Source organism: Acinonyx jubatus, chromosome X (genome assembly GCF_027475565.1).
Source record: "Acinonyx jubatus isolate Ajub_Pintada_27869175 chromosome X, VMU_Ajub_asm_v1.0, whole genome shotgun sequence".
Lineage (NCBI taxonomy): Eukaryota > Metazoa > Chordata > Mammalia > Carnivora > Felidae > Acinonyx > Acinonyx jubatus.
This window is the reverse complement of record NC_069389.1, coordinates 122,186,593-122,199,267: the sequence shown is the minus strand read 5'-3', so window position 1 is coordinate 122,199,267 and position 12,675 is coordinate 122,186,593. Positions and strand designations below refer to the sequence as shown.

General features: G+C 42.9%; 1 long non-coding RNA gene across 1 annotated transcript; it reads right to left on the bottom strand.

Annotated features, from left to right (window-relative positions):
- Positions 1-202: 202 nt before the first annotated feature.
- LOC113597338 (uncharacterized) lies at positions 203-4,886 on the bottom strand. Its single transcript, XR_003418116.2, has 3 exons — positions 4,472-4,886; positions 4,040-4,176; positions 203-2,553 (listed from the first exon to the last, which is right to left on the bottom strand). It is a non-coding gene; the product is annotated as an uncharacterized LOC113597338 (long non-coding RNA).
- Positions 4,887-12,675: the final 7,789 nt, after the last annotated feature.

Genomic DNA, 12,675 nt, shown 5'->3' with positions numbered 1-12,675 from the left:
GGATGAAGTTGCTGAAGGGAGAGAAGACATAATAATTATGGGGACAAGGGTATGAGGACAAATTAGGATGGGCTTCAGAGTGCAAGCAGAAGGGCATGCTTTAAAGAGGAAACTAGAAGGAGTAAGAGAATCCAAATATCCAGGTTAAGGGTCTATGGTTCGCCAGATCCCCTGTCATTAAAAGGGGAGCCTGAGGGAACAGGGGACTAAAACAAGAAATGGCCAATAAGCACTTGAAAAAAAAGTTCAAAATTAAAACCGTTTTCCCCTCTTCAAACTGGCAGAGATTTTAAAAACTACAGTACATGCTGGCAGGGTATAGGGACATATGCATTCTCATATACTTCTACAAGAATGTAAACTGGAAAGCTTTTTGACAAGCAATTCATAACACAAATCAAGTACCATGAAAATTCCTCTTCTAGTTATTCTAGAGGGAAAAAACAGAGCTGTGGAGAGACATTTAAATGCAAAGATGTTCATAACAGTGTAAGTAAGTGAAAAGGGAAAAAATTAAAATTTCCCAGAACACATAAATGATTAAAGTAATTATATATCTAGATGATGAAATAGTCATTAAATATCATGATTTTGAAGAATTTTTTAACTTTTTTTAAGAGTTTATTTATTTATTTTTGAGAGAGAGAGAATGCTCGGGAAGAGCAGAGAGAGAAGGAGAGAGAGAAAATCCCAAGCAGGCTCTGCACTGTCAGTGTAGAGCTTGATGCAGGGCTTGAACTCAAACCTTGTGACCTGAACTGAAACCAAGAGTTGGACGCTTAACCGGCTGAACCACCAAGGCACCCCTAAAGATTTTTTAATGATTTGTAAAACTGGTTATGATTATAAAATCAAACAAAAACCAGTATACATGACCATAATCTTTTGTAGTTATAACGTATAAGTACATATATACTTACATGTGTATATAAAAAATAATGGAAGGAAATACACTAAAAACATTAATAGTGCTTTCCTCTAACAAGTGATTTTATTTGCTTCTTTATACTTTCCTGCCTGTAAAATTTTTTTTCTGCAACCAACACAACATACTTTTATGATTAAAACAAACTCTGCCAACAAGAGACATTATTTACAAACAAGGAAGGGAGAAATCCCAGTTTCCTCCAGCCCTGAAGTTTAGAACTGCATGAAAGAAGGTCCTATGCAAAATTGCCCACTGCCTTGAATAAGGAACCAGAAGAGACTTTTGTTCCAGAATGAGTATGGTGAACTTGGCCTTGAACAATAGGGAGGGGAAAGAGAGATGTAGAAAGCAGGATCTTGTATTAGTTCTAGAGGGTTCATTCAAACACAAGAAGAGGCTTACATCCTACCAAATGAACACAGGTAACTTCCACATCTTAATTCAACTGAGATGCTGGGGGAGGAGGGGATTATGACTGGCTGCTCACAGAAGTTGAGTAGCTAGGGCATGGAGCACCTGTGTCTACCACCTTTGTGAGCTGGCAAGGGAAGGCACATTGGCTTAGATGAACCTGTAAGCTTCTGGAGCCAAACTGCACAGGTTTTATTCCTGGCTCAACCACATATTTGCTGTCTGAATTTGAACAAATCATTTAGTCTTTTAGGGCCTACGTTTCTTCACCAGTGAAATGAAGATGTTGGCAATTTCTACCTAAGACTTTTTATAAGATGAACTCAGCTATATTTGAAAAGTACATACCACTGCATGCCTGACACACTGTACATGCCATACAAGTGTTTGCTATTGTTATTATCTGTTGCCATTACCTGTGTACTAATTTGAGACGACCTAAAATACAAATGGTGAATGCTAAGGGGTTCAGTTCTAAAATGGGGAAAGTCATCAATCTGTGAGGGAGGCACAGAAGAAGTAAAAACAATAGAGACTTGGGTGAAAATTGAAGAAGTTAAAGGGAACCCCACATCCCAGTATCATCAATCTTCCTCACAGGCCTGGGGAAGCTTTTAGAAAATGTTGTCAATTACTTTTCTAAGATCAATTCACTGCATTTGGCTTTTAGTTAAAAATGATTCAGAAGTATCATGAGTTTAAAGGAAATAGCGTATTTTAGATGACTTGAACGTCACCATTTGCTCCATCAATGCCACTGCGAGGAATTTATCCATAAAAGATAGCCTGACAAGTTTGCAAAGATGTAACAGAAGGTTATTTGACTTTGGTGTTGCATAGAATAATGTAAATCTGGAAACAACCTAGTTATCAATAGTGGACTGGGGTAAATAGAGGATAACATGCTGGTAAAGTGCAATGCTATGCAGCCACTGAAGGGGATGAATACCCAGCTACACATATATATGCAATGACACGGAGAGCTGTCCACAACACACTATGAAGGCCAAATGGCAGGTAAAGGATCACAGCACGTACCTCAGAGTAGCCACATCTCCACAAGTAGTTGTGTGGGATGAAAGGGATCAGAAGAATGCTTATACAAAGGTTGACGGTGATTGGCTCTGGGAGTTAGGATTTCAAGACATTTGTGTTTTCTTCTGGATGTCTCTCTCGATTTTTTTGAGCACATATTATCTTTGTCATGGGCCAATCTGGGTAAAAAAATCTATTTGTTAAATGAATGAATGTCTTTTTAAAAAACACAAAATGCAACAAATAGTTTTCGTTGTCACCCTACTTCCACCCTTTCTTTGGGGTCAACTTGCCATTAATTAAAAAAAAAATTTAAATGTTTATTTATTTTTGAGAGAGAGAGAGAGAGAGAGAGAGAGAGCGAGTGTGAGTGAAGGAGGGGCAGGGAGAGAGAGGGAGACACGGAATCCAAAGCAGGCTCTGGGCTCCAAGCTGTCAGCACAGAGCCTGACACAGGGCTCGAACTCACACACTGTGAGATCGTGACCTGAGTCGAAGTCGGACGCTCAACCAACTGAGCCACCCAGGCGCCCCTCAACTTGCCATTATTAAACACGCTATTCTTTTGACTGGAATGTAAACGTCCTGTGAAGGAGAATGCAATTGGGAACACCTCACACAGAATTATGAATGCTGAATGTGAGTAGGTAGCAGAGGCCAACAAAAACACCACACAGCATTTAGAATCCTTAAAGTGTTCATTTTTCTTCTCAGAGCTAGAATTGCAAACCTTACTTCAATCCAGGGTCTCCAAATGGTCAGTTTTCACTTTCTCTGAATGGATCAGGTATGAGTACCTCCTATGGGGGATACAAAATAAACATAAAACTGCTCTCACTACCAGAAAGTGAAAAAGGCCTTGCACGCTTTTGCTAACCATAAGGATATCAGCTTACTTGGCTTTCACTCACTCACCTAGACAGAGGCTTCATGGCCCTTCTCCTTTAAGCATCCATGATTCCTCTGCTGCTCTAACTGGGAAATCATGTCTGGTTTGGGAATTGGAATCCCTGGTTTTTGAAAAATAAAGGGGACTTAGATATTTGTGCTAGGGTCACAGTGGTGTCCCACAGATCCATTCCAATCACTTGGCTTCCAGGAGGAAAAGGTACTCTAGGACACCACACAGTGGTACCAAGAATATCTCCACAGGGTCCAATGTGACTTCCAAGAAGGACAGGAGGAAAGGAAGGAGGATGGGTATGGGGGCAGGAGTGGGAAACTCTCAGCTGCAAGGAACAACTAGCTTTGCCTTCCCAGATAGAATGGAAATCTGGTCATCTCCAATGAAATGTGATAGGAAAACCCCTGACCTAGAAGATCAGAGGACAGAGAGACCAAAGTCTGTGAGCACCATAAGGAAGTTTATCAACAATTCCATTTGTCACTGGTCTTGCAACAGAAAACAGAAACAGAAACGATCTGTTTCTGGCTCCATAGGAAACACAAATCAGAGCCCTGGCTCTCCAGCCCCGGCTCATAGGGTCCAGAGAAGGAATGCTGTCCTTACCGAGGGAGATCAGGGTCTTGTACTTCGCTGGTGTCCCATCCTTACCCACATCCTGCTGAGCAGGGGCCAGCTAACTACCACCCTCTTGACAAAAGTCTGAGGGCACATCTGTGAATATTACAGACTCCTAAAAGACCCAAACCATTCCTACTTACCATGAGCCTCCTTGGGGAAGGCTGGAGTTGGTAGCATTGTAGGAAGAGAAGATGGACAGGAAGGTCTCCTCGGCTCCAAGTCCGATGCCTACTGAGTACCTAGTGTATGTCTAGCTGAGTGTTTTACTCCATGGAAACTACAAAAAAAGAGTGGGCACATGTCTCTCAAGAAGAAAGTCATTTAATCGGGAAGAAAACACTTAAAGCAGATTCCAATGAGCCCCTACATGCTGGGCATGGTGGAGATAGGAAATTCAGCAGCAAGGAACTGGCTTGATTTGCCCCGTGGTATATGCTGAGGACTCCCAATTCTAATCCCTTCCAGCCCCAGATCTCTGCCTGCTCAATAAATAATTGTCAGGAGAATAATTAAAACAATTTGATTTTGGGGTGTTGAGTTTGATAAGTTCTTTATAGATTTTGGATACTAACCCTTTATCCAAAATGTCATTTGCAAATATCTTCTGCCATTTGGTCAGTTGCCTTTTAGTTTTTCTGATTGTTTCCTCTGCTGTGCAGAAGCTTTTTATTTTGATGAGGTCCCAGTAGTTCATTTCTGCTTTTGTTTCCTTTGCCTCCAGAGACATGTCTAGTAAGAAGTTGCTGTAGCCGAGGTCAAAGAAGTTGCTGACTGTTTTCTCCTCCAGAATTCTGATGGTTTCCTATATTACATTTAGGTCCTTCACCCATTTTGAATTTATTTTTGTGTATGGTGTAGAAAGTGGTCCAGTTTCATTCTTCTGCATGCTACTGTCCAGTTTTCCCAGCACCTTTTGCACTGTTGGTGGGAATGCAAACTGGTGCAGCCACTCTGGAGAACAGTATGGAGGTTCCTCAAAAAGTTAAAAAATAGAGCTACCCTATGACCCAGCAATTGCACTACCAGGTATTTATGCAAAGGATTTAAAAATACTGATATGAAGGAGCACATGCACCCCAATATTTATAGCAATGCTATAACAATAGCCAAAGTATGGAAAGAGCCCAAATGTCCATCAACTGATGATGAATGGACACACACACACACACACACACACACACACACACACTGGAATATTACTCAGTGATGAAAAAGAATTAAATCTTGCCATTTGCAACAAGGTGGATGGAACTAGAGTGTATTATGCTAAACTAAATAAGTCAATCTGAGAAAGACAAATATCATCATTTCACTCATATGTGGAATTTAAGAAACACAATAGATGAATATAGAGGAAGGGAAGCAAAAATAAGATAAAAGCAGAGAGGGAGGCAAACCGTAAAAGACCCTTAAATACAAAGAAAAAACTGAGGGTTGATAGTGGGGAGGTGGGAGGGTGGATGGGCTAGATGGGTGATGGGCATTAAGGAGGGCACTTGTTGGGATGAGCACTGGGTGTTATATATAAGTGATGAATCACTATATTCTACTCCTGAAACCAATACTACACTATATGTTAACTAACTTGAATCTCAATTAAAAAAATATGAATGGATATAAAAAGAAAAAACAAACAAACAATTTGAGAATGAATGCCCTGATTACAAAGTCAAATGATTAGTTTTATTGTAGAGAGCATACAGCCTGCTGGAGCCACAGAGAAGGAAGAGAGATGGGGGTGGGGTATGGTGGGGGTAGTGATAATGGATTGAGAGTGGCTTTATGAAGGAGGTGGTCTTTAAGGGAGGGTAAGACTGGTAGGGGACAGTTCCCACATTTGGCCCATGGCACCAGAAATCCTTACAACAGTAGTTCAAGCCCCTTCAACTGCCATTGCTTTGTAGGGAGACATCCCCACTGCCACAGCCTTCTGCTGGATTACTGTGATTGTTTTAGAACTGGATTTACTGCCACCTCTAATCTCATGTTCTACCATTCCATTGTCTACACCAGAGTGGCCATTCTGAAAAGCAAACCTAGGCCCAGCACGTTTATTTTTAAAAATCCTCTGCAAGCACTCCTTCAAAGATGAAACCACATTCCTTCAGGTGATATTCCAGACCTTTACCAACCTGGACCTGACCTACCTGTCTGTCCTCATCTACTCCAACTCCTGCCCACATAGACTCCATACTCCAGGAAAACTGTCCTTTTCACTGTTCTCCGAATACATATGTTACTATGCTCTTTTATGTTTCCAATGCTTTTGTAGTTGCTTTCAAACACATTCAAGTTCAAAGGTAATTACCATCTGGTCTTAAAAATATCCTCACTGTCTCCTTGGGGATTTAAAACATCTTGGGGGGTCTAGGGGGCTCAATTGGTTAGGTGTACAACTCTTGATTTTGGCTCAGGTCATGGTCTCACGGTTCGTGAGTTCAAGCCCCGTGTCAGGCTCCATGCTGATAGTATGGAGCCTGCTTGGGATTCTCTCTCTCTCTCTCTCTCTCTCTGCCCCTCTCCTGATCGCTGTCTCTCTCTCTCTCTCTCTCTCTCTCTCTCTCTCTCTCAAAATAAATAAAACTTTAAAAAAATTATAAAACATCTAGAACCTCTTTACATGCATAAGTGGAAAAGGTGATATGATATAACAAAATAGATGTACAAATGGACAAAGATTAGAAGGAAATACACAAATATGAAATAAGTCTTGTTGAGTAATAGAGTTATAAACAGTTTCTTTTCTTCTACAAGAAAAGATATGTTAGTGTTGCTTTAATATCTTGTTTAATGATTAAAAAACCCAGCAAGCAATAGTGTACCAAATGACAGGAAAGCTTTAAGGTAAAGAATCTGCTTTGGGGACAATTATTCAAGTGAAAGGGCACAGTGGGCTGGATTTACCACAGATGCCATCATGGAAGAGAAGAGTTTTGAGTAAAAAGTAGGAGGGAATGGCCTAAAGCACGTCACAACATCTAGAAGGAGCAGGAGGTCTTGTGCTCCAGAGACACAAACAAAGACTATAAAAGGGGGGTCAGGTACCAGAATGGAAAGGCTTTGGGAGTACAGGAAAATGGATGGAAGTCAGACAACTCCTAGACAAGAGATAATGTGACCATACTTGGGGCCTGGAATGGCCACCAATATCTAGAAATGGTACATGACTTGGTACCTGAGAACACACTGGTTCTGCTGCACAGTTACCAGAGCCATATTCTTGAGAGTGGGAGAGTGGTGAATTCCCAAGGAGCCTGTTATTCCTTTGGGAATAGCAGAAGTTTCTAAGAATAAGAGGAAGCAGGAATGAAAATAATATTTGTTGAGTATCTACACATGCTAGGCACCATGGTCAGAAGTTACATATAGTAGGCTGTGAAACCTTCACAACAACCCTGTGAGGTATATACCTCTTATATCCTTTCACAACAGAAATACATTCAGAGTGGTTCTAGAACTTGCTTAGCACCTAGCATGCAAGTGACAGAGCTAAGAAGTGCCTATGTATACTTCTGAGCAACCTGAAAGGGAACACAGACAAAAGAAAGTTAATCACATTGAACAGTGAGATCATGGGTGCTTTCCTGATGACTTCTGGTAGTTTTTCTTAATGTTGTTATAATAACATTAAAGCAATTTCTTTTGACTGTAAATGAAGAAGGAATTAGTTTGATGGATTCCTAGATGTACCCCCCCCCTTCCATAACCATTAATGTGATCTGAAAGTTTAACAAATTTAAGTATTAGGATTAAAAGTCTCAAAAGGCGATTGTTATAATTTTTCAAGTAATTTTTTAAAAGATAAAATAATAGGGGCACCTGGGTGGCTCAGCCTGTTAAGCGTCGGAAATCAGCTCAGGTCATGGTCTCAAGGTTGGTGCGTTTGAGCCCCACATCAGACTTTCCGTTGACAGTGCAGAGCCTGCTTCAGATCCTCTGTCTCCCTCTCTCTCTGCCCCTCTGCCTGCATGTTTTCTCTCTCTCCGTCTCTCTCAAAAATGAACATAAAATAAAATAAAATTATTAAAGCAAGATTTTTAAAACACTATACAGAAAGATCTTGAAATGTAAAAGCAGCAATCATTTAACTCTATATCAACTTTTTACAAATCAGGGAATGAAAATATATGGACAGTTCCCTGAGAAGCAGCCAGAGGCCAGGGATCTTGGTTCAGACAGCTGAGCCCCTGAAGGGATTTATGTGCCTTGCCAACAGGGCAGGAGAGAATCTGGATGTTAGTGTTCCCAGAGGGAAACGAGTTTGCAAAGTGAAGCTTCTAGAGGAGGTGACTTTGTCAGAGTCTGCATTGTTGAGTCACAGGCATTTCTACAGGGGCTGACAGGGCAGATGAGCAAGCAGGCCAGGATTCAGCAAGTTCAGTACCCCACAGGCAAACAGAGCAGGTGTCAGTCCCTGTGCCCCCAAACAAACCAGTCCCAAGAAGGAAAGACTATGGTTGGTGCTGCAAGGTCGATATCAGCTAATATGTTTATACCACACAGCCCAATGTTCACATCACATTCTAAAGGCAAACAATACAGTTTTATATAATGTGGACAATAAAGACTACAAAGGTTTATGCTCTGACTAGAAAATGCAACTGAACCCTGTTTACTCTCATATCTGTGAAAGAGCTGATTCCTTTAAGCTGCTTCTCTCTCAAATTCTGTGTCTCAAGTATGTAAATCATGTTCAACAAATAAGCCTAAAGTATGGAAAGCAATAGTCTTATTTAGATCTCAGAGTCTCTGAAAACCTTGTGCCAATTCACATGTCCAACACAAGAAATGGATATAAACAAAACTTGAAATCTATTCATTTATTTTTGGCTCTAAATCCACTTCCCTGGTCTTGAGAAGAGTTGCACTGATATTAGATTTGTAGATCTGAAATTAGACGCAATGTGAAATTTAAAAAAACCTGCTACTTTGAAAATTGACCTAAACTTCTTAATTTGAAAATTGACCTAAAATCACAGGGAATAAACACCTTCTTTATTGTGGCTAATACAACAGTAAAAGACTCAACTCTCTTCTGCCTGTTTTCTTGCATCCAGTCAAAAACAACTAGCTGGCACCAAAAAGCAGCCATTTCCTCCAGGTCTCTGCCTGACCAGGTTGTGCCTCGTTAGTAGACTACAGGAAACCCTTCAGGAATCCATGACTGACTACTTGAGGCAACTGCCCAGGAAAAAGTGGGGGCCTTTTCTCTTTTACACAGTGCCAACGGCCTGGAAATTAGATCTTTGAAACCCTTCTTATGTGTAAAACGATGGATTCTTGGAGGGCTTCCTGAGGCCCGCTAATGGCTTCTCATTTAGGTAATAAGGGCTGTGGTTGTGACAGCCTTCTGAGCTAAAACAAAACAAAACAAAAACAAACAAACAAACAAAACCCCGCATACACACACAAAACCACATCAGGTCACTTTGGGTCTTCCCTCCTCTAAACACCCTATAGACTTGCCCTAAAATACTAAATGTTTCCCAGCTTCCTGATGCGCACGCAGTAAGGCCCAGCGAAACTGACTACCAACAATATACACACCAACCTGGAGGACGTTGTGCCTAATGAAAGAAACCAGACACAAAAGGACACATACTATAGATTCCACTTACTAGAGCAAGGTCATAGAGACAAGAGAGTCAAATGGTGGTTACTGAGATGCGGAGTTAATGTTTAATAGAGACACAGAGTTTGGGAGGATGAAAAAGTTCTGGGGATGGACAGTGGTGGTGGCCGCACAACAATGTGGATGTGCTCAATGTAACTGAGCTATACACATAACAATGGTTAGAATGGTAACTTCTGTGTTATATATATTTTGTCACGGTAATGTTTTTACAAGAGTGTAAACACCACCTGCGTTTCTTCTTACATATAAACTTTGATTTATGCCCTCACACACCTTCTACTCCAGCCTATCTTCTCATTAGTCCTTGGAAAATCTGTTCGTTTCTGTCCCTGAGCCTTTGTCATACTCTCCTCTAGCCTGGAAACACCCTGTCATTTCTACATCTCCAAATGCAGCTTAAATTTCTCCTTCTGTTTTTTCCCCAGAGTACTTCCTGTTTAAACTTCTGATATGGGTAGTTAATCATGCAGTTTCTTATTATTTCATCATTTCATACTCAGATCTTGTCCTGTTCTCTCTCCCCCAACAGTCCCTAAGTTCCCTCATGCTCGGGACTGGGTCCCACATAGTAGAGAACGTTGAGGCACAGAGTAGATCTCAAAGGTGTGATGAATGATTAAATGGTGGGTGGAGAAGAGAAAACTGAAGAAAGGTGTCCTATGGGTTCCATCTTCTTCCAAGATGGGAAATCTATGAGGAGTCTGAGGCTCAAGCTCCTGAAGGAAACTGGCTTGGCAGAGACACTGCAGGGCAGGGACGATAATACCCTCCCTCCCTAAGAACTGAGGGGGCCTTTCAGAGAGGAAAAAGAAATCCCAGCTCACCTCTAAACAGACTATTGGGAGCCCAATTGTTCCCTCTTCTTCTGGGTCATCCTTTCGGGGTAAGAGCAGAGTCCTGGGAAGGTAGTGCTGGAAGAAGAGGAAGAAACCGTGAGAGACTCTGGCCCTTCCTGCAGCAAGGTAAGATAAAAACTCACCTTGGATTGGATACTTCTCACCCATGAAATAGTGTTATCACCTATCCTACTTGCCTTACAGGCACTGGAGTTCAAAATGAGATAAGAGACATGGCAGTGCCTTGCTAAGGGGAAGCCAGAATGAAATAAAAGGAATGACTGAAAGCCTAAATAGCAGAAACCTTGGCAAGGCAGGATTTGCACCGCCAGGAAATAGGTGACATCTGAGCTACCCCTCTATACCCAGCTCCACTGGGCTGCACTGTCCAATGGGGCAGCCATGCAGTCATGTGGCTATGGACACTTGAAATGTGCTGAGTGTGAGTTGAGATGTGCTGTACAGGTCAAATACACGCTGGATTTTGAAGACTTAGTGAAGAAAAAAAGTGTAAAATATTTCACTGATAACTTATTATATTGATCACACATTGAAATGATAATACTTTTGGATATGTTGGGTTAAATAAAACACATTGTTAAAGTTAATTTCACCAGTTTCTTTTAACTTCCCATACGGCACACATGTACCTCGCATTATGTTTCTACTGGACAGCACCGTCCCGTACGGAATGGTGGCGGCTTGACATCTTCAAGGCAACTGATGCTTTCTCTGCACCAAACATCCAGTCTTGCAGTCCTTCGCACCTCCCAACCCCAAGCATCGGTTTTCCCCTCCCTCAGTCTGGGTAAGGGCTGATCCACTCCTTCAGTTGCAGCCCGAGGGGCTCTCCTCTCTGCCCCCACTATCTGAGTTGGTTCCTCCACGTCACTCTTCCCATATGAGCAGTGGCTCTACACCACGCCTTCCAGCTAGGGCTCCAACACTAAGCCATTTAGGTTCCAAGATTTGGGGCAGAGGGACGCTCCCGTGTGCAGCTGCAGTCACAGAGTGCATTTGGTCCTTGCGCCAGCTTACCTCCAGCGCCAAGACTCGCCGATCTCCTCCAGCAAGCTCTCATCCAGCCATCATATGCTCCAAGGCACGGCCGCCACGACAGTAACTTAGCCTCACAAGCTATCAAACTCACTCAACGACAGCAAAACCGCAGCCTCGGGAAGGCCACCAAGCCTTCCACAGGCACACAGGGCGCTTGCGCTCCACTCTGCGGCTGCAGCCACAGGCGCCTCCCGAGCTCCTCCTGGGCCCGCAGCCGCGTTTCCGCAGTTGCTGCCTCTCACATGTACACTCCTAAGATCGCGCTTTTAGCCATCTCTAGCCCCCAGGACAGACGGAGGCGGTCCCGCCCTCCCCAAATGATCTTGGGAGTTGTAGTCCGCAGCCCAGACGCAGGCGGGGTCGACATGAGCACCGCCCCTCCACAGGTGGCTAGCTTGGAGGCCACAGCCTTGGCAGCTGCGTCAGCTGCAAGGTCCTTGAGGACGAGAATCTCGGGGATGAGCTAGTGCCCAGCCGTCTGGCGGCTCCTTCAGCCCAGCTGCCTGCTAACACACCTGCAGCCATGGGTGTCCTGGCAGGAAAGGCACCAGCGTGGTTACAGGACAGGCACTTGGTGTTCCAGCAGACTGCAGGGGACAGAGTGAGGTCCTGAAGATTAACTCTGAGTGTCTTTCGTGGGCGAGGCACTAGCCCAGTAGGGAGGCACTAGCCCAGGCTCAGGAGAACAGAGAACCCAGACAGGCACAGGCCGCACCCTTGGGGAGTTCAGCAATTACAGGGCAGTGAGTCTAGGTGCAAGGGTGCAGGAAACTACTGAAAAGGGTAGCCAACCCTTAGCTTACAGTAACAGTAGAGGTGGGGCCCAGTAGGTAACTTTCAGCCAGAAAAATGCCTGAGATACCCAGACCTCACCTCCGCAGAGCCCAATTCGATTCTGGGTCTATGGGCCACCTTCGTGTATCAAAGCACTACTATAAGGAACAACACAATTTAGCCAGACAAAGGTGAAGGACTGTAAGGGTTAAATTGTAGTGTAAGGCTAACGCTTAGCTTGAAAAATAACAACTTTGTTCTGACACTGAAGGTCAAAAGATAACAGCCTTGCTTTTACTCTTGCAAATCATACTTCATACTCTTGTGAATCAGGCTTTACCAATGAAGGAAACAAAAGCTCAAAAAAAGAGCATCAGAGACAAGGCCAAGGAGATACACTGGTTGCAACTTAGCGGCAGAAAGTCTAAAATAATCACCTCATTCAATAACTGTTTCTAACTCATCTGGGAAC